The following is a 23,459-nucleotide window of genomic DNA, read 5'->3' as shown; positions in this document are numbered from 1 at the left end:
TTCATTCAGCTTCGCAGTCTCAAACTCATCCAGTTTTTGCTTCCTAGGCAACACCTCTTTCAAGAATTTGACATAATTGGGCATTTGTTTCGAAGTATCAGAAAAGGCATGTTGATGTGAATTTTCTTGAAAATATCAAGAAACTTATAAAATATCTCATCCAAAGTTTTTTTCTTGAATCACTGAGGATACGGTAAAACTGGTTTAGGCACATGCAGTTTTTCATACACAATTTCAAGCTACTACTGTCATCTATCCTTGGTTGCTCTACTTCAACCTCAGTTTCTTCCACTGTTGGATTCACAATTTAAACTTCCTTCCCACTTCTAAAAGTAATGGCCTTGACATTCTGTATTGGGTTCATTTCAGTGTTGCTAGAAAAAGCCCATCTCGATTGATTATTCAATGCATTTGCAAGTTGACCACTTTGAATTTCAAGATTTTGCATAAACGCACCCATATTAAGCATATGTGTCTCAATACTATCTAGCCCACTCTCACACTTCTCAAATATTTTGACGATTCAGACACAAAAGAATTCATCAAGTCCTCTAAAGATGGTCTACCCTCACTCATTTGATTATTGAACCTCGGTGGAGGATTCAAAACATTCTTATTATTTGCACATGAAAATTTTTTATGATTACCCAAACCCGGATGATATTGATTGGGCAAGGGGTTACCTCGATAGCCATTAAATTTTTGTTGCTCAAGAATTGGTATTTATCCATGGTTGCTTCCACATCAGTAGAAATCATTCTGATGGCCACCGCAGCAGACTCAGTCGCTTGTCTTCCTTTTCTCATTGCTGCTAGTTGTGAAGAAATAGCTGTCATTTGGGCAGATAGTGAGGTGAGTGCATCCACCTCATGGAATCCAGCAGGATTCCTTGTCATAGATCTCTCACTTTGCCACTAATAACTATTGATGGTGATTTGTTTTAGTAACCCGAATTATGTTCACGTGATTATTTTGTCTATACACCTTTTAAGTGGTAAAATATGATTTAAGAGATTTTATTATGTTACATCCAAATGGAAAATCAACTTTGGGATGCCAAAAAATGGTTCGAAAAGTTTTTGATTGGACCTATTTTGTGGACTAGTTCACTACCAGTTGGTTGTTGTGTATGAACTGCTTCAGCTTTGGCAAGAACATCAGCAGTTGCGGCAGTATTTTATGGTGCCTTTGACTTGGAGAACACATTTATGATAGGAGCATCCTCACTGTTGTCGTCTTCATCAATCTCAATCAAGTTAAATTTCTTTCTGGCTTGTCCTTTATACTTCTTAAATTCTTTAGACTGACCAACAGCAGGTTTGGATGGTCCACCCTGTCTTTCACCTTCTTCAATTTTGATTTGAATAAATTCATCAGAATCCAGAGTGTTTCGCTTGATAAAGCCAATAATGAATACATCATTCACGACTTTATCAGGTGCTAGTGGTTCATCCATGACGATTTCAACTTTAAACAAATTCAGCACTAGTTAGCATATTTAAATAGAAAATTCATGTGACTGATGTTTTCCTCGCACCATCTCAGAGAAAATATGAAAAAGAATATCTGACCAGTTGATTTGAATCTTTGAGGCAATGAGAACCATTGCCTGCAGTTTCTCCAACGTGATTTTCTCAAAAGTTCCAGCTTTTTGCAGCATCTCTTAGCCACGATGTTGTCTAGCCATCTGAACTCCATTATCAGATCCATATTTGGGCCTGGAGCTCTAAAGGGAGCACCAGATACGGAGAACTGTTTTTTCCCAAATATCCATATTTCCATCGGGCACATCAAATAGTTTTTTTGCTCCATCGGTGGACAACTCAAAAGAATTTACGAAGAAATATTTAGGAATGGTGTAGATAGAGCCTGAAACAGTGCTACAGATGCAACCATGCTGTACAGAGGCATTTTTGAATAATTCAGTAACCACGACAGTCAGATACTTGGATCTGCAGGTCAGAAAATTTCGAAGCCCAGATGCTTCAAGCATGTCCAAGATGGCATTAATATTCTTATTTTGACTGATGTGATGCTTTCAAAATTGAACGATAGAACGTTGGTGTGGAAGGCCATTGTGGAAAGTTCAGTAAATTTTTAAATAATGAAAACTTAGCGTCCGGAAGTGGTTTAGTGAAAATATTTCTGTAGTTTGGATGTCATTAGAGATGTGCTTGATAAGTGCATTTTATGCACTTAATTTGCATATGATTTGACTTGGCTTTTGTGATGTATCGATTATATTTTATGCGTATTTGTTGTTATTTTTGTTAAATGCAAGCATTGGAAGAAAAGTACCGAGAAGAGACGGAAGAAAGAATTACGGAGCTGCAAAGTTTACAAAATTACTGGAGCTTCTAGAGACATCAAAATCCGATCTTCACCATTCAAATTGAATTTTAGGTAGTTTTAAAGTTTCTGTCAAAATTTCAGCTCGATCCGACGGCTAGAACTTGAGTTCTGATTTTTACAAAAATGTTGCGCAGATGGTGAAATGGAATAACAAGTAGCGCCCCAGCGCCATATTCCTAGAGCCCCAGCGCCCATAAATTCATGTTCAGAGCGCCCCAACGCCTAATTTTGAGTGCTCTAGTGCCAGACATCTTTCATTAAAAAATAAAATACGAAACTTGAGCGCCCCAGAGCCAAAGAAGTAGCGCTCCAGCGTTGCGTAGTCTCCAAAAATATGAAAAATCTCTAATCGAGTTTAAAAAGGATTTTATGGCTTATCTTGAGAGATACGAGGGTTTAGAGAGTATTCAGAACATAGAGACGGCTATTGAGAGATTGGGATTGCACAAGAGCTCGAGAACTTGATATGAAGACGAAAGACGGCGGCATCCGACGACGGAAAAGCTTAATTCTACTTCGTTCTAGTTTTCCTTTGAACTCTATTTTTCTAGTTTGATGGATTATTTGAATAATATGTTTTGTTTGATCTTTGAATTTATTATGAAATAATTTCTTAGTCTAGAGGTAGACGGATCTTTGAATTCTTCGCACAGTTTATTTGTGTTTTCGTGATTTTAATGCTTTCAATTTACTGGTCATAGATTGAATGATATCTTATTTAGAATCTATCACTCGAGAGAGGAGATTTTGAATACGACATAGGAAAATACATCTTTGATGTTTATATTGTTCGAGAGGCATATAACTCCATAAAAGTCGTTAGAAAAATTCTTTTGCCTTTTACCGGATTTAATAGTTAAACTTAGATAGACATATTGAGTTTGCTATTGAATACGAATTTCTGCTTGACACTCGAGAGAGGTAGTAGAAAATAATAGGAATTATTGGCTAATAAACTAGAATATTTTATAATTGAACAATCATTAGAAATAAATTGTGGTCGACAGTCAAGTGAAGTCGAACCTCTAGCATTCATCGCTTATTGAATTTTTCTCTCGTGAAATCGTGGTTATTTAATATTATTTCTTGCAATTTTTAGTGTTATTAAAATCAAACCATTTTCGTAGCTCTACATAAATTAGGATTATATTAGTTGCAAATATTTGATATAATATTATTTATTCATTCTCCGTGGGATCGACTTGGACTTAATTCCTATATTATAACTTAACATCGTGCGTTTGAGAGCGAAAAACAAACAACAAGTTTTTGGCGCTGCTGACGGGGATTAAATTTTATTTGATTTATATTAAATTGTGCTAATTAGTCTTAATTTTGATTTAGAGCAATTTATTTTATTTTGTTGGTTCTAATTTAATATTTATCTTGTTTATGCAGTTTATGCGAAAAAGCCAAAGTTACGACTCATTGCTCTTTGATCCAGAAATCGAGAAAACTGCTAAAGCTTTGAGGAAAGCTAGAAGAGATGAGTTGCAATAAATGACTGAAGAAAGAGAAATAGTTGTCAATAATGCTCCGGTGCCAATCAGAGATCACTTTCAACCGGTGATCAACAATCATTATTCTGGAATAGCTAGGCAAAACATCACGGAAAATAATTTTGAGTTAAAGCCAGCTTTGATTAATATGGTGCAGCAGAATCAGTTTCGGAGTGCAGCTACTGAAGATCCAAATTTGCACCTGCGAACTTTTCTGGAGCTTGCTGATACAGTGAAGATTCATGGTGTTACTGAAGACACCATCAGACTACGATTGTTCCTGTTCTCTCTTAGGGACAATGCTCGTAGTTGGTTGTAGTCACTACCTCTTGGGATCATCACTAAATGGGAGGACATGACATCTAAATTTCTGGCTAAGTACTTTCCTCCTGCCAAGTCTGCCCAACTGAAAATTGAGATCACCACTTTCAAACAGCAAGATTATGAGCTATTGTATGAAGCTTGGGAGCGGTACAAGGAATTGCTTAGAAAGTGTCCGAACCATAATTTTCCGGATTGGGAACAGATCGAATTATTCTACAATGGTTTGAATGGGCCAACTCGTATTTCTGTGGATGCTGCAGCTGGAGGTTAAATATTTTATAAATTTCCTGAACAAGCTTATGAGATGCTTAAGCAAATGACAATTAACAGTTATCAGTGGCCAAGTGAAAGATATGCGATAAGGAAGCCTGCTGGAATTCATGAGGTTGATGCATTCACTGCTTTGACTGCTCAGATGGCTACTATTTCTACACAGTTGGCTGCGCTGACCAAAGGGAATCAAATTTCTACTGATACAACATCACTGGAAACTGCCGTAAATTCTGCTGATGGATTTGAGAGTATGGAGCAAGATCAATATGTGAATAACAGGAATTACAACAACTATCGAGGTAATCATGTACCCAATCAGTATCATCCTAGTTTGCGTAATCATGAAAATTTTTCTTATGCAAACAATAAGAATGTGTTGAATCTTCCACCGGGGTTCAATACTCAGAATGGTGAGGGTAAGGCTGTAACGCCCAGAATTTTCTTAGGTGATTTCGCATGCATAACTAGGAAATAATTAAATTAAAATTTAATAAATGGGTTAAATGACTTTTTGTGGATTATGTGATTTTATTTTCATGATTTAAATATTATTTATAGCATTTAACCCGCATTTTTGTTATTTATGAAATTTTTAGAAATAAAGTTTTTCGATCGCGTAGACAGGACCGCGGACGGACGAGATTTATGGATTTTATTCTAAATATTTCTGAGATAATTTTAAGAGCCTTAAAATATTATTTTTAAGTATTATTTTCATAAAATAATAGTTTTTATATATATAAATATATATCAAACCAATTTTCACAAAAATAAGCTATTTTTAATGCTTTTTAGGAATTTTAAAAATTATATAAATATATATTACGAAAATTTATCAGAATATATTTAATTTAAGATGTTTATATTTTTTTTATATTTATTAACATGATTTAATATCCCCCAAAAAATCTAAATAAATAAAATAATTACCCAAAATTTTATCTAGCCTATTTTAATCAATCTTCTTCACATTAAAACTACCCTAGCCGCCATCTCCTTCATCACGTTATTCAGCAGAAAACACACTTTCACACACAAGTTTTTGAAGATTTAATCCAAGGAGTTGAAGCTGTTCGTCTCGTTGATCGTCCTACGCGTCGTGATCTTGTCTTTCATCGAAAAATAAATTAAGGCACGTTTGAATTCTCTCCTTGGCCACCATCTAAGTCCTATATTCTGATGTGAGCATGATGATTCTTTTGTAGCTCCTACCGGTGGGGACGACCTTTGAGCTCGATAGCAGAGGACCCCGTGACCGTTGCTTTAGGATCTTTATTCATGCATTGAGATATTTTATCAGTATTTTAAACTAGTCCAGTATTTTTTTTATGTTTTCAGTGGTTGATAATAATGGTTTGTTAATGGTTATTTCGACATGCATGGGTTATGAATTTTCAGCATAGACATTATTTTAATATTGCATGTTTCAAGATTTTTATTGTATATTTATTTATTTATTTATTATTCATTCAAGTTATTTATCAAGTTTTTAATTAAACGTTAATTTTAAATGTTTATACATATATGTATGGGCATATATGTATAGTTAATATTTTAGTTTTATTTTAAAAAAAAATTCCGCATTTTATTAGTTCGGGTCGTTTCAGTTGGTATCAAAGCACGGTTCTTGGAGGGTGTCTAGTCTGCTATGTGAAGCTCAAAAGCCACACTACCGGTCTATAAGTTTTAAATATTTTATTATGATTTATCAGGAGCATATGTTATGACTTAAAACTTTATGTTTGCAAAGTTTTAAAATACATAGTTATGCATTGCGATTTACGTGAAGAATGTGTGGTGATGCAGTATGCCCCAAGACATGTTATACGACAGGTTGACCACAAAGAATTTTGAATTTGGGAAGTCAGTTTTATTTTGTTGAAACTAAGTTTGATATTTATGATATATGGGTTGTCACTTGAATTTTTGTAGTAACTTATTGATTTTAAGTTAGAATGATTTCATTGGTAAATTATTGGGTTTGTGATTGTAAGAGGTAGCGGGCCTATCTAGGAATTTTTTATGAAGGTATAGAGATAAATAGAACAATAAAGGTAAATTCCGATAAGAGGTATTAAGTTTATGTGATAGCAATAGAATTATTGCTTGAGGCGGGAGTAGGATTCCTCGCAAGATTGATTAATCGAGGGTTGTATCATTTTCTTCTTTGGTGAATTTAAAAGGTTACTTTATAGAGGCTAGTATATATTTTTGGGACATTTTCTGAGTGCAGGGAAGATCCTCGTTAGAGGTAATGCTGCGTATGCGTTGCTAGACTCAGGAGCTACGCATTCGTTTATCTCTCAAGAATTTGTTAGGCGGGTAGGCATCATACCCGAGGATGCTGTTACGGGCTATGATGTTACCTTGCCATCTGGCGAGATTCTTACTACCTCTAGTGTACTTAATGGTGTTGAGTTGGAGCTTCAGGGGAATCTGATTAGAGCCGATCTAGTGATTCTACCGATGTCAGGATTTGATCTCATTCTTGGCATGGATTGGTTATCAATTAATGGAGCTTCGATATATTTTTGGAGGCGATCAGTTTCAGTGAATCCGTCAGGCGAAGATTCTTTCATATTCTTTACAGCTCAGAGCAGTGGTGCTTCGCATGTCATATCTTATGTGCGTGCAAAGAAGTTATTGCGCAAGGATTGTCAGGGCTTCCTTGAAAGTTTAGTAGTTGCAGCGGATGAGCCGTATTCTAAATCTATTGCAGATGTTGAGATCGTTTGTGAGTTTCTGGATGTCTTTCCGGATGATGTAGTAGGAGTTCCACCAGTCAGAGAGGTGGAGTTCAGTATTGAGCTGATGCCGGGTACTGTGCCTATCTCTAAGGCGTCGTATCATCTTGCCCCCACTGAGATGAAAGAGTTGAGGGATCAGATTCAGGAGCTGCTAGACAAGGGCTTTATTCGCCCTAGTGTGTCCCCTTGGGCTGCGCCAGTCTTATTTGTGAAGAAGAAGGACGGCAGCATGAGGTTATGCATTAACTATCGAGAGCTAAATAGAGTCACCGTGAAGAATAAGTATCCACTTCCGAGGATAGAGGATTTATTTGATCAGTTGCAAGGATATTCGGTGTTTTCTAAGATCGATCTGCGATCGGGTTATCATCAGCTTCGAGTCAGAGAGGAGGATGTGTCCAAGACTGCTTTTCGGACACGTTATGGGCATTACGAGTTTATGGTGATGTCATTTGGCCTGACTAATTCTCCAGCGGTTTTCATGGATCTCATGAACCGTATCTTTAGGCCATATCTTGATCAGTTCATCATTGTCTTCATCAACGATATTCTGATATATTCAAGGAGCTTGGAGGAGCATAGAAAGCATTTGCAGACAGCTTTGCAGACTTTGAGAGAGCAAAAGTTGTTTGCGAAATTCAGCAAGTGCGAGTTTTGGCTCGGGCAGGTGGCATTCTTGGGCCACATTGTTTCTAAGGAGGGCATAGCAGTGGATCCATCAAAAGTCGAGGTTGTCCAGAATTGGGGAATTCCAAAGAATGCCTCTGAGATACGCAGCTTCTTGGGTTTAGCCGGTTATTATCGAAAGTTCCTCAAGGGTTTCTCTTCTATAGCAGTACCCTTGACATCACTGACCAAGAAGAATGCCAAGTATGTTTGGAGCCAAGAGTGTCAGAGGAGCTTTGATCAGCTTAAGGAGGCACTTACTTCTGCACCAGTGTTGACAATGCCAATGGATCATGAGGAGTTTGTGGTTTATACAGATGCATCTAAGATGGGCTTAGGCGTTGTTCTTATGCAGAATGGTAAAGTGATTGCTTATGCGTCGAGACAGTTGAAGACAAATGAGCAGAACTATCCGACGCATGATTTAGAGCTTGCAGCCGTTGTGTTTGCACTCAAGATATGGAGGCATTACTTGTACAGTGAGAAGTGCCAGATTTTCACTGATCACAAGAGTCTCAAGTAATTCTTCACCCAGAAGGAGTTGGATATGAGACAGCGCCGGTCGTTGGAGTTAGTTAAGGATTACGACTGCGACATTAGCTACCACCCGGGTAAAGATAATGTAGTGGCCGATGCTTTGAGTCGGAAGACTTCAGTGTTGTCTTGTGTTTCAGTTCAGCAACCTCTACAGGCTGATATTCAGAGGTTTGACCTAGAAATCTACTCCAATGGGCACGCACCGAGATTATCCGCTCTTGTAGTACAGCGGACCCTACAGGATCGGATTCGAGAGGGACAGACCACTGATGAGCAGTTGCAGCGCATGAGGCGCAAGGATGAGTTGAAGGATAGTCTTATTTATGCAATGGATGATGGAATTGTTCGATACAGAGGACGTATGTGGGTGCCGAGTACTGATCAGTTGAGATCAGATATCATTTCAGAGGCACACGCATCTCTGTATTCCACCCATCCGGGGAGTACTAAGATGTATCGAGATTTGAGGACTTTGTATTGGTGACCGGGTATGAAGAGAGATATTGGTCGGTTTGTTTCCGAATGCTTGACTTGTCAGCAAGTCAATGCAGAGCATCAGCGACCAGCGGGATTGCTACGACCACGTCCCATTCCGGAGTGGAAATGGGAGAATATCTCTATGGATTTTGTAGTTGGATTACCGAGGAGTGCTAGAGGGTCTACAGCGATTTGGGTGATTGTCGATCGACTCATCAAATCTGCACACTTTCTGCCAGTGAGGACTACTTTTACTATGACTCAATTTGTAGAGCTCTACATTAAGGAGATAGTCAGACTTCACGGTATTCCAGTGTCCATCGTTTCAGACCGAGATCCAAGGTTCACATCTGCATTTTGCAAGAGTTTGCACGCAGCTTTGGGGACTAAGTTATTGTTTAGCACTGTTTTTCATCCTCAGACAGATGGTCAGTCGGAGAGAGTAATTCAGACACTTGAGGATTTTTTGAGGGCATGTGTGATTGATTTCCAGGGCTCTTGGGAGACGATATTGCCTTTAGTGGAGTTTACCTATAAAAATAGTTTTCAGGCGTCTATAGGTATGGCCCCATTCAAGGCTATCTACAGGAGGCGGTGTAGATCTCCTGTGCATTGGGACGAGGTTGGAGAGAGGGTCTTCTAGGACCCGAGATTGTGCAGCAGACAACGGATATTGTAGCTCAGATCCGAGAGCGGATGAGGACCGCACAGAGTCGTCAGAAGAATTATGATGATCGACGACGACGAGACCTCGAGTTTGCCGTGGGAGATCATGTATTCTTGAAGGTCTCGACTATGAAAGGCGTAATGCGTTTTGGTAGAAGAGGCAAGCTCAACCCGAGGTATATTGGTCCATTTGAGATTTTAGAGAGGATTGGCACGTTGGCTTACCGTTTGGCCCTACCGCCGAGCCTTGCGGCAGTTCACAACATGTTCCACGTATCTATGCTTCGGAAGTATGTGTCAAATCTGTCGCATGTGTTGGATTTTGAGCCTCTACAGTTGTCACCAGAGCTAGCATTCGAGGAGAGACCCGTTCGGATCTTGGCTCGTGAGGAAAGGAGGCTTAGGACGCGGTCTATTCCGATGGTCAAGGTCCAGTGGATGAATCATTCCGAGGAGGAAGCTACTTGGGAGACCGAGGCCGACATGAGGACTCGTTATCCGGAGTTTTTTGGTACGTAATCTAATTTCGAGGACGAAATTCAATTTAAGAGGGGGAGAGTTGTAACGCCCATAATTTTTTTAGGTGATTTCGCATGCATAACTAGGAAATAATTAAATTAAAATTTAATAAATGGGTTGAATGACTTTATGTGGATTATGTGATTTTATTTACATGATTTAAATATTATTTATAGCATTTAACCCGCATTTTTGTTATTTATGAAATTTTTAGAAATAAAGTTTTTCGATCGCATAGACGGGACCGCGGACGGACGAGATTTATGAATTTTATTCTAAATATTTTTGAGATAATTTTAAGAGCCTTAAAATATTATTTTTAAGTATTATTTTCATAAAATAATAGTTTTTATATATATAAATATATATGAAATCAATTTTCACAAAAATAAGCTATTTTAAATGTTTTTTAGGAATTTTAAAAATTATATAAATATATATTACAAAAATTTATCAGAATATATTTAATTTAAGATTTTTATATTTTTTTATATTTATTAACATGATTTAATATCCCCCAAAAAATCTAAATAAATAAGATAATTACCCAAAATTTTATCTAGTCTATTTTAATCAATCTTCTTCACATTAAAACTACCCTAGCCGCCATCTCCTTCTCCTTCATCACGTTATTCAGCAGAAAACACACTTTCACACACAAGTTTTTAAAGATTTAATCCAAGGAGTTGAAGCTGTTCGTCTCGTTGATCGTCCTACGCGTCATGATCTTGTCTTTCATCGAAAAATAAATTAAGGCACGTTTGAATTCTCTCCTTGGCCACCATCTAAGTCCTATATTCTGATGTGAGCATGATGATTCTTTTGTAGCTCCTACCGATGGGGAGGACCTTTGAGCTCGCTAGCAGAGGACCCCGTGACTGTTGCTTTAGGATCTTTATTCATGCATTGAGATATTTTATCAGTATTTTAAACTAGTCCAGTATTTTTTTTATGTTTTCAGTGGTTGGTAATAATGGTTTGTTTATGGTTATTTCGACATGCATGAGTTATGAATTTTCAGCATAGACATTATTTTAATATTGCATGTTTCATGATTTTTATTGGATATTAATTTATTTATTTATTTATTTATTTATTATTCATTCAATTATTTATCAAGTTTTTAATTAAACGTTAATTTTAAATGTTTATACATATATGTATGGGCATATATGTATAGTTAATATTTTAGTTTTATTTTAAAAAAAAAATTCCGCATTTTATTAGTTCGGGTCGTTTCAAAGGCATCTTTGGACGATTTGGTGCATAATTTTATTTCAGAATCATCCACAAGATTTAAGAGGAATGAGAATAAGTTGGATGGTATGGAGACGCACTTGACCAATGTGAGCGCTTTTATAAAAAAATCTTTAAACACAAATTGGTCAACTGGCGAATGCATTGAATAATCAGCAGAGAGGTGTGTTTCCTAGCAACACTGAGGTTAATCCTAGGGAGCAATGCAAGGCTGTTACTCTTAGAAGTGGTAAAGAACTTGGGACTGATAACCCAAAGGCAGTGGATGATGAGGAAGTTGAAGATATTGTGGTGGAGTCCGAAAATTCTGATAGCAAAAATTCCAGCAAGTCTGCAGTTGTACCTGAGAAACCACTTGTGCCAAAAGCGGTTCTGCCATATCCTCAGTGGTTCAAGAAGAAAGCGTTGGATGAGAAGTTTTCTAAGTTTCTTGACATCTTCAAGAAAATTCATATTAATATTCCATTCACTGATGCTTTGAAGCAGATGCCACACTATGCAAAATTCATGAAGGATGTGATGGCAAGAAAGAGACAACTTAAAGAATTTGAGACGGTGAATTTGACCGAAGAGTGCAGCGCCATCCTGCAAAAGAAACTACCACAAAAATTGAAAGATACAGGGAGTTCTAATATTCCTTGTATTATTGGTGGTGCAACTGTTAATAGGGCATTATGTGATTTAGGTGCAAGTATTAATTTAATGTCTTTGCCTATTATCAGGTTTTTAGAGCTTGGCGAGGTGAAACCGACCACAATTACTCTATAGTTGGCTGACCGTTCTCTAACTTATCCTCGCGATATTGTGGAGAATGTATTGGTAAAAGTAGATATATTTATTTTTCCTGCTGACTTTGTAGTGATTGACATGAAAGAAGATCAAGGTGTCCCTCTAATTTTGGGGCGACCATTCTTGGCAACTGGAAGAGCTTTAATTGATGTGCAGGAGGGTGAATTAACTCTACGAGTTGGTGGTGAAACGGTCACTTTTAATATTTATAAGACCACAAATTACCAAAATGAGGTACGTGCTTGTAATCACATTGATTTATTTGATTCTTCTGTGAATAATTTTGGTGTAGGAATAGAGTTGAAGAGTGGGCGAGATCCGAAGGTGGCGAAGAAGGGGAAAAAGAAAGCTAAGTCCAAGATGATTTTTGAGTTTGGAGGGTGAAAGAGAGGAACAAAACCTCCAATAAAGTGACAGGAATTGGCTAAAATCAGCTTCAAGTTGGGCTGACGACTTTAAACCAAGCGCTTTTTGGGAGGCAACCCAAGTTTTATTTTATTTTTGTTTTGTTTTAGTATTTTTAATTTATTTGTTTTTTAATTTTTTTGAGGGCATGTCTTGTTCACACGCGAACATTGAATTTTCTACTCTAGGTCCTTGTAAAGAAATATCGAGTATCAATGTACCTGCACCCGAAATTATTATGGGCTATGACTACTGATGGCCATGCCACAGGTATGTGCATTCATTCGTTCTTGTTATTGAATTATCGTACATTGAGGACAATGCACAATTTAAGTTTGGGGGGGGGGGGTTTAAAAATTGTGAAAAATTTGAAAATTTTTCATGAGTTAGTTTGAGTTAAACACATGATGTGTAATTGTGTTGGCCTGTGATGAAAATAATTTTTTGTTCTGAAAGGTCAATGTTAGCTATATTTTATCTTGAGTTCTCACTTATATGCACTATGCCTTGATTGTTGACACTCTAGTGATTAGAGAAGCTTTGTTATTTTGTGAGTAGATTGGATGATTTGATTCTTAACTTTGGTGATTTGTATTCAAAACCGAGGTAGACTTCTATGATCTTAGAAATGATTTAGGCAATTTTTTTTAAAAAAATGAATAACTAAAAAGTTTCCAAAGTAACATAGAATTTTTTATTTTTTTTTTACAACTCCATCCGGGCCTGGAAAGAGATTAAAATCCTAATCACCAATCCATGGCTAAGTTTGCGGACAAAAATGGGGTTGATGCTCCATCCGGACTATATACTAAGAGATTGAAATCCAAATCTTATCATTAGTTATAACTAAGTTTGCGGGTAATTTATGAGGATTAAATAAAACTGGGTGCAAAATCCAGCGATGTTATGAAAAAACTGTGATATAAATTGAAAAGTCATTTTGATCTTAGTGAGTAGAAGTTGAACTTGGTGGAGAATGTTTTGAAACTAGAGAGCGGAAATGATGAATCTATGAAACAAACTTGTAGAATTAGTGTATCAAAAGTGAGAAGGATAAACAAGATTGGAAAATCGCACACACACACGAGAACTCTTGAGAAAATTAGCGGACATGTGTATTGAATCTTGGAATGTAAAAATTCGGAGGTCGACTATATTACTCGTTATTGTTTTTCTCGAGACTAGCAAAAATTTAAGTTTGGGGGAATTTGATAAGTGCATTTTATGCACTTAATTTGCATATGATTTGACCTGGCTTTTGTGATTTATCGATTATATTTTATGCGTATTTGTTATTGTTTTTGTTAAATGCAAGGATTGGAAGAAAAGTACCGAGAAGAGACGGGAGAAGGAATTACGGAGTTGCAAAGTTTACAAAAATATTGGATCTTCTAGAGACATCTAAATCCAATCTTCACCGTTCAAATTGAATTTTAGGATGTTTTAAAGTTGCTGTCAAAATTTCAGCTCTATCCGACAACTAGAACTTGAGTTATGGTTTTTACAAAAATGTTGCGCACATGGTGAAATGGAATAACAAGTAGCACCCCAGCTCCATATTCCGAGCGCTCCAGCGCTCGTAAATTCATGTCCAGAGCGCCCCAACGCCTTATTTTGAGCGCTCCAGCGCCAGACGTCTTTCATTGAAAAATAAAATACAAAACCTGAGCACCCCTACGCCGAAATATTAGCGCTCCAATGCTGCGTAGTCTCCAAAAATATGGAAAGTCTCTAATCGAGTTTAAAAAGGATTTAATGGCTTATCTTTAGAGATACGAGGGTTTAGAGAGTATTCAGAGCATAGAGACGGCTATTGAGAGATTGGTATTGCACAAGAGCTTGAGAACTTGATACGAAGACGGAAGACGGTGGCATCTGGCGACGGAAAAGTTTAATTCTACTTCGTTCTAGTTTTTCTTTGAACTCTATTTTTCTAGTTTGATTGATTATTTGAAGAACATGTTTTGTTTTATCTTTGAATTTATTATGAACTAATTTTTTAGTCTAGAGATAGATACTGGAAATCATGATTTGGATATTTTGATCGGATTTAATAGTTAAACTTAGATAGACATATTGAGTTTGCTATTGAATACAAATTTCTGCTTGACACTCGAGAGAAGTAGTAGAAAATAATAGAAATTCTTGGCTAATAAACTAGAAAATTTTATAATTGAACAATCATTAGAAATAAATTGTGGTCGACAGTCAAGTGAAGTCGAACCTCTAGCATTCATCGTTTATTGAATTTTTCTCTCGTGAACTCGTGGTTATTTAATTTTATTTCTTGCAATTTTTAGTGTATTAAAATCAAACCATTTCGTAGCTCTACGTAGGATTATGATTATATTAGTTTCAAATATTTGATATAATATCATTTATTCATTCTCCGTGGGATCGATTTGGACTTAATTCCTATATTATAACTTGACATCGTGCACTTGCGAGCGAAAAACACGCAACATTGATACAGTCATATCTCTTTCTTCATGAGATGATCTCGAATGAAATGATGCCTGATGTTAATATGCTTGGTTCTTGAGTGCAACAGTAGATTATATGTTATAGCTATGGCACTAGTGTTGTCACAAAATATGGGAGCTTTTTCAGATTGGATCCCCTAGTGTCTTAGTTGTTGTTGTATCCACAATATTTGAGCACATCAGCTTCCAACTGCTAGGTATTCTGCTTCAGCAGTTGATGTTGCAATGGAGGTTTGCTTCTTACTAAACCAATAAATTAACTTGTCTCCAAGAAATTTACATGAGCCACTTGTGTTTTTTATGTCAATTTTGCAGCCAACATAAATTGTATCAGTGTAACCAGTTAGATTACAACAAGAGTCTTTGGGATACCAAAGAACCACATTAATAGTGGTTTTCAAATATTTAAGGATACACTTTGCTGCAATGTGATGAGATTGTTTTAGGGCTACCTGGAATCTGTCACATAGGAAAACTACAAACATGATGTCTGGTCGACTGACAATTAGGTAAAGTAGTGAGCCTATGAGTCCTCGATACATAGTAACGTCAACTGGTATTCTCCCTTCGTTTTTGTCTAATTTAATTGAGGCACTCATGGGGGTATTTTCAGTTGAACAATTTTCCATGCCAAACCATTTGATGAGTTCTTTGGTATATTTGGATTTGTTGATCAATATTCCTTTATCGAGTTGTTTCACCTGCAGCCCTATGAAGAATGTCAATTTTCCCATCATACTTATCTCGAATTTATCCTACATGAGCTTTGAGAATTTTTCACATATTTTGGGGTTAGTTAACCCAAAAATAATATCATCAAGATAGATCTGGACAAACAAGGTATGATCTCCTTTAGTGAATTTAAAGGAAGTTTTATCAATAGTTCGCAAAGTCATGAGAAATAAGAAATTTAAGAAGAGTATCATACCAAGCTCTAAGAGCTTGTTTTAGACAATATAAAGCTTTGTCTAGTTGAAAAACATAGTGTGGAAGAGTTGGATTGATAAAACCTGGCAGTTTTTCAACATATACTTCATCTTAATGTAAACCATTAAGAAATGCTAACTTGACATCCATTTGATATACTTTAAAATTCTTGAAAGCAGCATAGTCCAGGAATATTCTGATAGCCTCCATTCTTGCAATCGGTGCAAATGACTCATCAAAGTAAATGCCTTCTTCCTGTCTGTAGCCTTGGGCAATAAGTCGAGCTTTGTTCCTAAAAACTGTGCCATTTTCATCCAATTTGTTCCTGAAGACCCATCTAGTTCCTATAACGTTGTGCCTGGCTGGTCGAGGAACTAGATGTCTTACTTTGTTGCATTCAAACTGGTTGAGTTGATCTTGCGTATCTCCAATCCAAATGGCATCGGCTAATGCTTCATCAACTTTTTGGGTTTTGACTGAGAAATAAAAGATGCATGCAACAATTCATCTAAAGTTTGCTTTCTAGTTCTAAGAGGAGATGAAGGATCACCTACGACCAACTCAGGTGGATGATTCCAAGTCCACTGGAGATTAGGTCCAAGGGGATTTGTATTGTGAGCAGGTTCCTTAGCTTGAATTGATCCTATTTCTTCACCAACGATGGGTTCAGGAGATTATTGTTGTGGTAGTTCCTTAGCTTAATCTAGATCAACTGTTGGGTTGATAATTTCTTGTTCTGAATAGTCCTTGTTGTGGATCGTGGATGAGTGAACTGATTTCTTGAATAGAACTTCTTTGTTTACTTGGTGCGAATAGCTCAATTGCTCAACTTCTCTAGTTTGTCTGCTACTGGACAGTTGAACTGTTGTTCCTTCAAGTGTGAGTCCACTTGTGATTAAAAACAAAACTCTGATCTTTCTTGCGTGTCAATGTTAATCAGCCAACAGGTAGCTGTGCGGAATGAGTCAAACTAATAGATTGAATAAATATCAAATGTCTTGTCGGAAGAAAATAAATAACACAGACTTGTTTATCGATGTTCGGAGATTTAATTTCTCCTATGTCACCCCTTCTTCCTCACGGTAAGGATACACTAGAAGACGTTGGTTTATACACCACTTGTGTACAACCCACTCCAATTGTAGGACTTATCCCTTGCATAGATCGGAACTCCTAACACAACACAAGTTAAGTTAACAAATATTAACAATTCAACAACAAGTGAAATAACATGTGAATGAATCCTAAGATTCTAACTTGTGGGAAACTTCTATTCAACGATTTGAAATACATAATTGGAAGTTGACTCTTGGCCCTTTGTGATCATTAATGATCAGATGATTTATTGTTATGAGTTGGCAACATGATCAGGTAGGATAAATCTTTGCACAATTCTCGGAGGATGTTTAGAATACTTTTAAAATGTTGTGTGGATTTCTCGTTGTTGTTTTCTTTGTGTTCATCCTCTTATTTATAGTCTTCTCGAGCAACGTTCGATTGTCATCTTCATTACATACTTGTCCCAATCACTTTAACTCTTCTGCATTCCTTCACAAATGTGAAATGAGACTTTTGCCAAATATGGGTAATAGCAGTTCTGCGGAGTTTGAAGTGAGATTCCTGCAGGTTCCATTTATGGTAATCTTTTGAACGTTAAATGCAGTCGCATTTAAAACTCTTAATTTCTTTGATCTTTGATGTTGTGACGTATCACGCAGATATCATTCATGAAGATGTTTATATAATAACGGATCTAACTTCATAATATGTTGTCCATCATTTATGGCCATTTGAGCAGTCGAATATCTTGGGATTCGAGAAGTAATTATCAATATAAATGTTTTTCATGACTGGTCATGTTGCTTTAGGATGCCAGTCTAGATTTTCTTGTTTTGACTGTCTTCAAAAACTTTAGCTTGGAGCAGTTAGATATTCAGTTGAGTTTCTTTGAGGAGTTTTCTTTAGCAGTCCAACTTCTTTGAGTAGTAAGATGTCTTTAAGCAGTTCCTTTGAGCAGTTAGAATGCTTGAGCAGTCGGGATTTGTTGTGATGATCAGAACTGGTACTGCAACTGGTTGATGGAAGAGGCAAGGCTCATTCGATTGTTTTTTTTTATTTTGAATAATTTGGCATGGGTGAGAGTTCTTGGATCTGACTGCTTGGACCGATTCTTCCTTTCGGCTCTTGATAAATTATTCTTGTTGATGTCTCAACTTATTTTGTCAAACACCAAAACTATATATGTTCAGTCCTCATAATCATTTAAAATTACATTTTATAGTATGTGAGTCAAGTTATTCATGTTGATATCATCTGGTGCTGTACATACAGTAGATTCATCAAACACAACATGAACGGTTTCCTCTACAGTTGGGGTTTTCTTGTTGAAAACTTATAGGCCCTACTAACTGCTGAGTAACCAATACAGATGCCTTCATCATATTTAACATCTAATGAAGTCAAATGATTCTTACCATTATAGCGAATGTAGCATTTACAGCCAAACACCTTGAAGTAAGAAACATCCGGTTTTCTTCCAGTCCAGATCTTATATAGAGTTTTATTATGCTGCTGGTTTATCATTGATATTCTCTGAGTGTATCAGGCTGTATTGACTACTTCTAAGTTTTTGAGAAATATTTGAATATGCAATCATAGTTCTAGCTGCCTCTTTGAGAGTTCGGTTCATCCTTTTCTACAATACCATTCTATTGAGGGGAATGAACAACTGAAAACTCATGTTTGATACCATGATAATCTAGATAGGAGGTGAGTATTTTATTTTTAAATTTAGTTCCCCGATCACTTCTGATCCTATCTATCACAACAGATTTTTCGTTTTGCAAACGTTTTAAAACTTTGATTAAATAGATGCTAGTTTGATCTTTTGAAGCTAAGAAAATGACCCAAGTGAATCTTGATTAGTCATCCATTATTACTAGGGTGTACTTCATTCCCCCTACACTATTTATAGGAATAAAACCAAAAAGATCTATATGCAACAGTCCTAAGCACTGGGAGGAAGATTTACTACCCTTTTTTTTGAAAGTAGATCATACCTGCTTATCTAATTGGCATGCGGTACAAATCTTATCTTTTAAAAAGGTGCCTTTGGGCAGTACAATAACTAGCTCTTGCTTGCTCAGAATGTCAATAGATTTGAAATTTAGATGATTTAGTCGTTTGTGCCACAACCACTGTCTATCATGATGCACAATAAAACAAGTAGAAATAGGGGGTTGATCAGTTTGCCAGTTTATCCTGTATGTGTTTTGTACTCTAATGCCAGTTAACATAACATTTTCTTTTCAAGATTTTATTGTGCAGTTGTGTTGGTGAAACTCAACGGAGTAATCATTATCACACAGTTGGCTAATACTAATAAAGTTGTAACACATGTTTTCAACAAGTAATAAGTCATTAATAATTATGTTACCATGGATAATCTTACCCTTACCCACGGTTCTACCTTTGCAGTTGTCACCAAAAGTAATTCTTGGTCCTTTGGTCTCTATGATTTCAATGAGGAGCTCTTTATTTCCAGTCATATGTCGTGAGCACCCACTATCTAGATACCAGGTGACCATTTCGACTGTTCTATACTTGTGTACCTGCCAAAATAAATAAGAAACTTTGGTACCATATCTATTTGAGTCCGGAATGGATTAGCCCTTTTGGGACCCACACTTGAGTTACCCTTACGGGCCTGCCCATGTGTGTGTCCAAAAATATAAGAGGTTTATCGACCTTTTGGGTATTTTGCAGTGTTATATATTTAACCATATGCTTTGTGGGTTGTTGATCACTATTGTTAAGTCTGTACTTCTTTTGAACTGGCCTACAATTAAATAACTTGCTTTGTTTCCCCCTTTGAGCACTTGGTCTGGACTGAACTGGTTTCTACCGAGACCAATTTGGACTGGATTGGTTAACCTGACCAGTCCCATGAGGTCTTGACTTAAACCAAGTTTTTCCAAGTGAAGTGATATTGGGTTCTACGTAGCCCAGTCCTTTGTGCTTAACTTGGTTCTCATAAGGTATTCTCTAATTTGTATTAATCTCGGGCTCATCGTGCTCATATATCGTACTGGATCTGACAAAATTTATCATTTTAGATTTTTTTTTTCCAGTTTCGATTGAGTATTTGTCTCAGCATTAGTGCAATCATGTGAGCCAAAACCTAGGTCAGTTTTATCACCTGTCTATTTTTTATTGTCATGCATCTTGCTCAACGAGACAGAAGCCCTGTTCCAAAAATTCATAGTTTAAAGTTATATTTGATTTTCATTTAAAGTTGCTTGGAACATCCTCCTCATATTGTCATTCTCAATTTATAGCAAACTTAACTTTACCTTGAGACTGTCAAGTTCTTTTTGTTGCAAGAAACTAGATTCACTTGACTTATCCTTGAGGTTAGCTTTTTCCGCTTTTACTTCCTCGAATGACCGAGAAAGCTTCTGATACCCTTTGACCATATCATTAAACCAGTTACTAGGTCCTCACGTGTGAATTCAGATGAATTGAACTCAAATACCTCATCGTTTTCATCTTCATTTTCTGGTTATACATCTACCATGAGACATTGAACTTTCTCTTCCTCACTCTCACTTGAAGATTCCTCAGAGCTAGTTGATTTTGTGTCTGAATCAGCTCATTTACTTTTACTTTCCTTGGCAACAAGAAATTTTTGGTCCTTATTTTGAAGTTTCTTATTTCATCTTTAGATCGTCTATTTTCGAAAGGTTTCTTTTCATCTTTCCTGGGCCTGTTACAGTTTGCAATAAATGGCTTGGTTTGCCACACATAAAGCCCATAGGACCATCATCTGTATGGTATTTTTTTATATATGGCTTTCAAAATTTTGATTGATTCTTTCGCGTGAACTTACTGAACTTTTTCACAAAGAGGGACATGAATTCTTTGCTAAGTTATTCAGCAGTCTTTTTGCTCGAGCCCTCTTCAAATGTTGGGATAGCAGTAGTCGTAGTAGTTGCTTGATAAGTGGATGATTCTTCCACATTGCGAATGTCTAGTTCAAACTCATATGCGGATCCCGATTAAAATAAGTTTTACCTAAAGTAATAAGCTCACAGATGATACTACTAAACCGTTCGTCAAATTCAGCCATGGTTTCCCATGGCTTCATTTTGGCATTGTCAAATTTATGGATTGCAACTATTAGTTTGTTCTCCTTGGTCTGGTCGTTGCTCTCGCATAGTTGGGTAAGTTTCTCCCAAATTTCTTTGGCAATGTTTCAAGTATTTATTTTACTGAACATGTTCTTGTATAATGTTTTGTAAAAGATATCTTTGGCCACGTTATCAATATTGGATTTCTTCTTATCCTCTGTAGTCCATTCATACATGTTCTTTTTTACCATTTGTGGTCTACCACCTGTGATGACAATAACAGTGTTGGCCTTTAATATCTTCATGGGACCGCCAGTAATGACATACCGTATATCAGCATCTTGGGCAAAAAGATGTGCCTCCATACGAATTTTTTAGTCATCATAGTATTTCTTGGAGAACATAGGAATTTTGTTAAAAGAAGATGTCACGTGAGTATAAAAGGTATCAACAGTGAAGGAAAAAACCTCTCAGATATTTTTGGATCGAGTGTGTGTGTAGGAGAGGGGGGAAGGGAGGTGAATACACACTTTAAAAATATTTCAAATATTTTGAAAAAGCTTTGCGAGCAGTCTTGCTAGGGTTAGCTATCAAGAATGGTTTCCTAAACCTCAAAAATAGTTTAGACTACAAAAATTTTGCGGATAAACATTCCAAATATTTTTGTGAAGTTTTTATACTCTCGAAGACACAAATAATGCGATAAATAAGCAGTTAAGTAAGGTGATAAAAGATATATGTAAGTTCGAAGTAAACTGCTTCTACGTCTCCCCTTATTCCACACAGGAAGGAATTCATTAAAAAACTATGGTTTATACACATTTTGTATATAACCCACTCCAATCGTAGGACTTATCTTTTGCCTAGAATAAAACTCCTAGTACACACTACAATATAACAGTATATAGTAAAATCAGTTGAGTGAATCCTAATATTCAAAACTCGTGAACAACTCTTTCTTCGATAATTCTGATGAGCAGTCCAGAGTTATCTTTTCGTCATTTGTGATCCTGAAAGATCAAATGATTGACATTTGAAAGTGGGTAAGGTGAGCATATAGAATGTGTCTTGCAAAGTGCTCGAAGAATGTTTTTTTATGGCTTGTGATTGTTAAGCTTGATTCGTATCTTCTACTAATTTGCATCCTCTTATTTATATCTTCATTTAATACTTGTCTCTATTGTCATTAATTCTTTTGTATGCTTTCATAAATGTGAGACAAGTTTAATGCTGAAAATTGGTAGTGGCAGTTCTGCACTTGTGAAGTAAAATTCTTGCAGATTCCATTTTTGGCAATCTATTGAACGTTAACTTCTTTCGCATTTATGGTTCTTAAATGCTCTGATATCTTAGGCGTAAATGTTGTGACTTAGCATGCACATCTCCTGATGAATGTATATGAGATTTAATGCTTTGTTTGAGATATATTTTCTGTGCAAATGTGACCGTTAGAGCAGTTAGGCATTTTAGGAAGTCTTTCTGAAATGCGTGACTAGTAAAATGTGGCTTGTTTAGGAAGTCGAGACTTCTTTGAGCAGTCGGGCTTCTTTTGTGAAGTCGAACTTCTTTGAGCATATAAACTCCTTTGACCTCTTTTACAAAGAATGACAATTTAAACTATAACAATGAGCACTTGTTTCTAATCACCAAAATTAAGGGTCCTAACATATTTAATATAAAATTTAAATTTATTAACTAAAAAATTGTTATCAGTTTGATGGGACTACCAAATTTTATGATTTTTCTATATCTAGTGTAATAATTTTAATTTAAAAATCATAATTATATTATAACTTTAAACTTGCCACAATTATAAGTTTAAAAATCATAAATAAAAATAATAAATTGAATTTTTTAAACAACAAATAAAATAAATTATTTTATCAATCATATCAGAAAGTTTATTTATTAATTTTATTTTTATCATATTTTTTGTGCGATTATTCAAATATTTAAGAATTAAGTCGTTTTATAATTTTTTGAATCATATTTCATTATTATTATATTTTACAATCATTTGTGTAAATCATTTATTAACAATCACAAAATAAATTCCAAAATTCTAATCGAACAAAATATTTTTTATTTCAAACTATTGCAAAATATATAATTGAATTAAAAATTTTAGGAAATGAACGAAAAATATGAAGATGAAAAAAGATAGTTAGTTATATAAAAGATACATTTTGAAGATGGAAGAGAGTGAGATAGAGATGAGTGACCGAGAGAGTAGGAAAGGTGGGAGGGAGAGAAATTATCACTACAAAAAAATGGTGGTTGCGACGGTTTTTTCGTCAGCAAAAAACTTCGCAAATAAAAGCATCGCAAAAATGTTTGTCGAAAACGTATTGTGACGGGTTTTTTAAAACCGTCGCATTTTGCGATGGTTAAACCGTTGCAACTTGTGCA

General features: G+C 36.0%; 1 non-coding gene across 1 annotated transcript; it reads right to left on the bottom strand.

Moving 5' to 3' along the window:
• Positions 1 to 4,254: 4,254 nt before the first annotated feature.
• LOC140893944 (small nucleolar RNA R71) lies at positions 4,255 to 4,361 on the bottom strand. Its single transcript, XR_012153502.1, has one exon. It is a non-coding gene; the product is annotated as a small nucleolar RNA R71 (small nucleolar RNA).
• Between the last annotated feature and the right edge of the window lie 19,098 nt (positions 4,362 to 23,459).

This window comes from Henckelia pumila, chromosome 3 (assembly GCF_033568475.1).
Source record: "Henckelia pumila isolate YLH828 chromosome 3, ASM3356847v2, whole genome shotgun sequence".
Lineage (NCBI taxonomy): Eukaryota > Viridiplantae > Streptophyta > Magnoliopsida > Lamiales > Gesneriaceae > Henckelia > Henckelia pumila.
The sequence above is the reverse complement of the archived record's forward strand: the minus strand, read 5'-3'. Positions and strand labels throughout refer to the sequence as shown.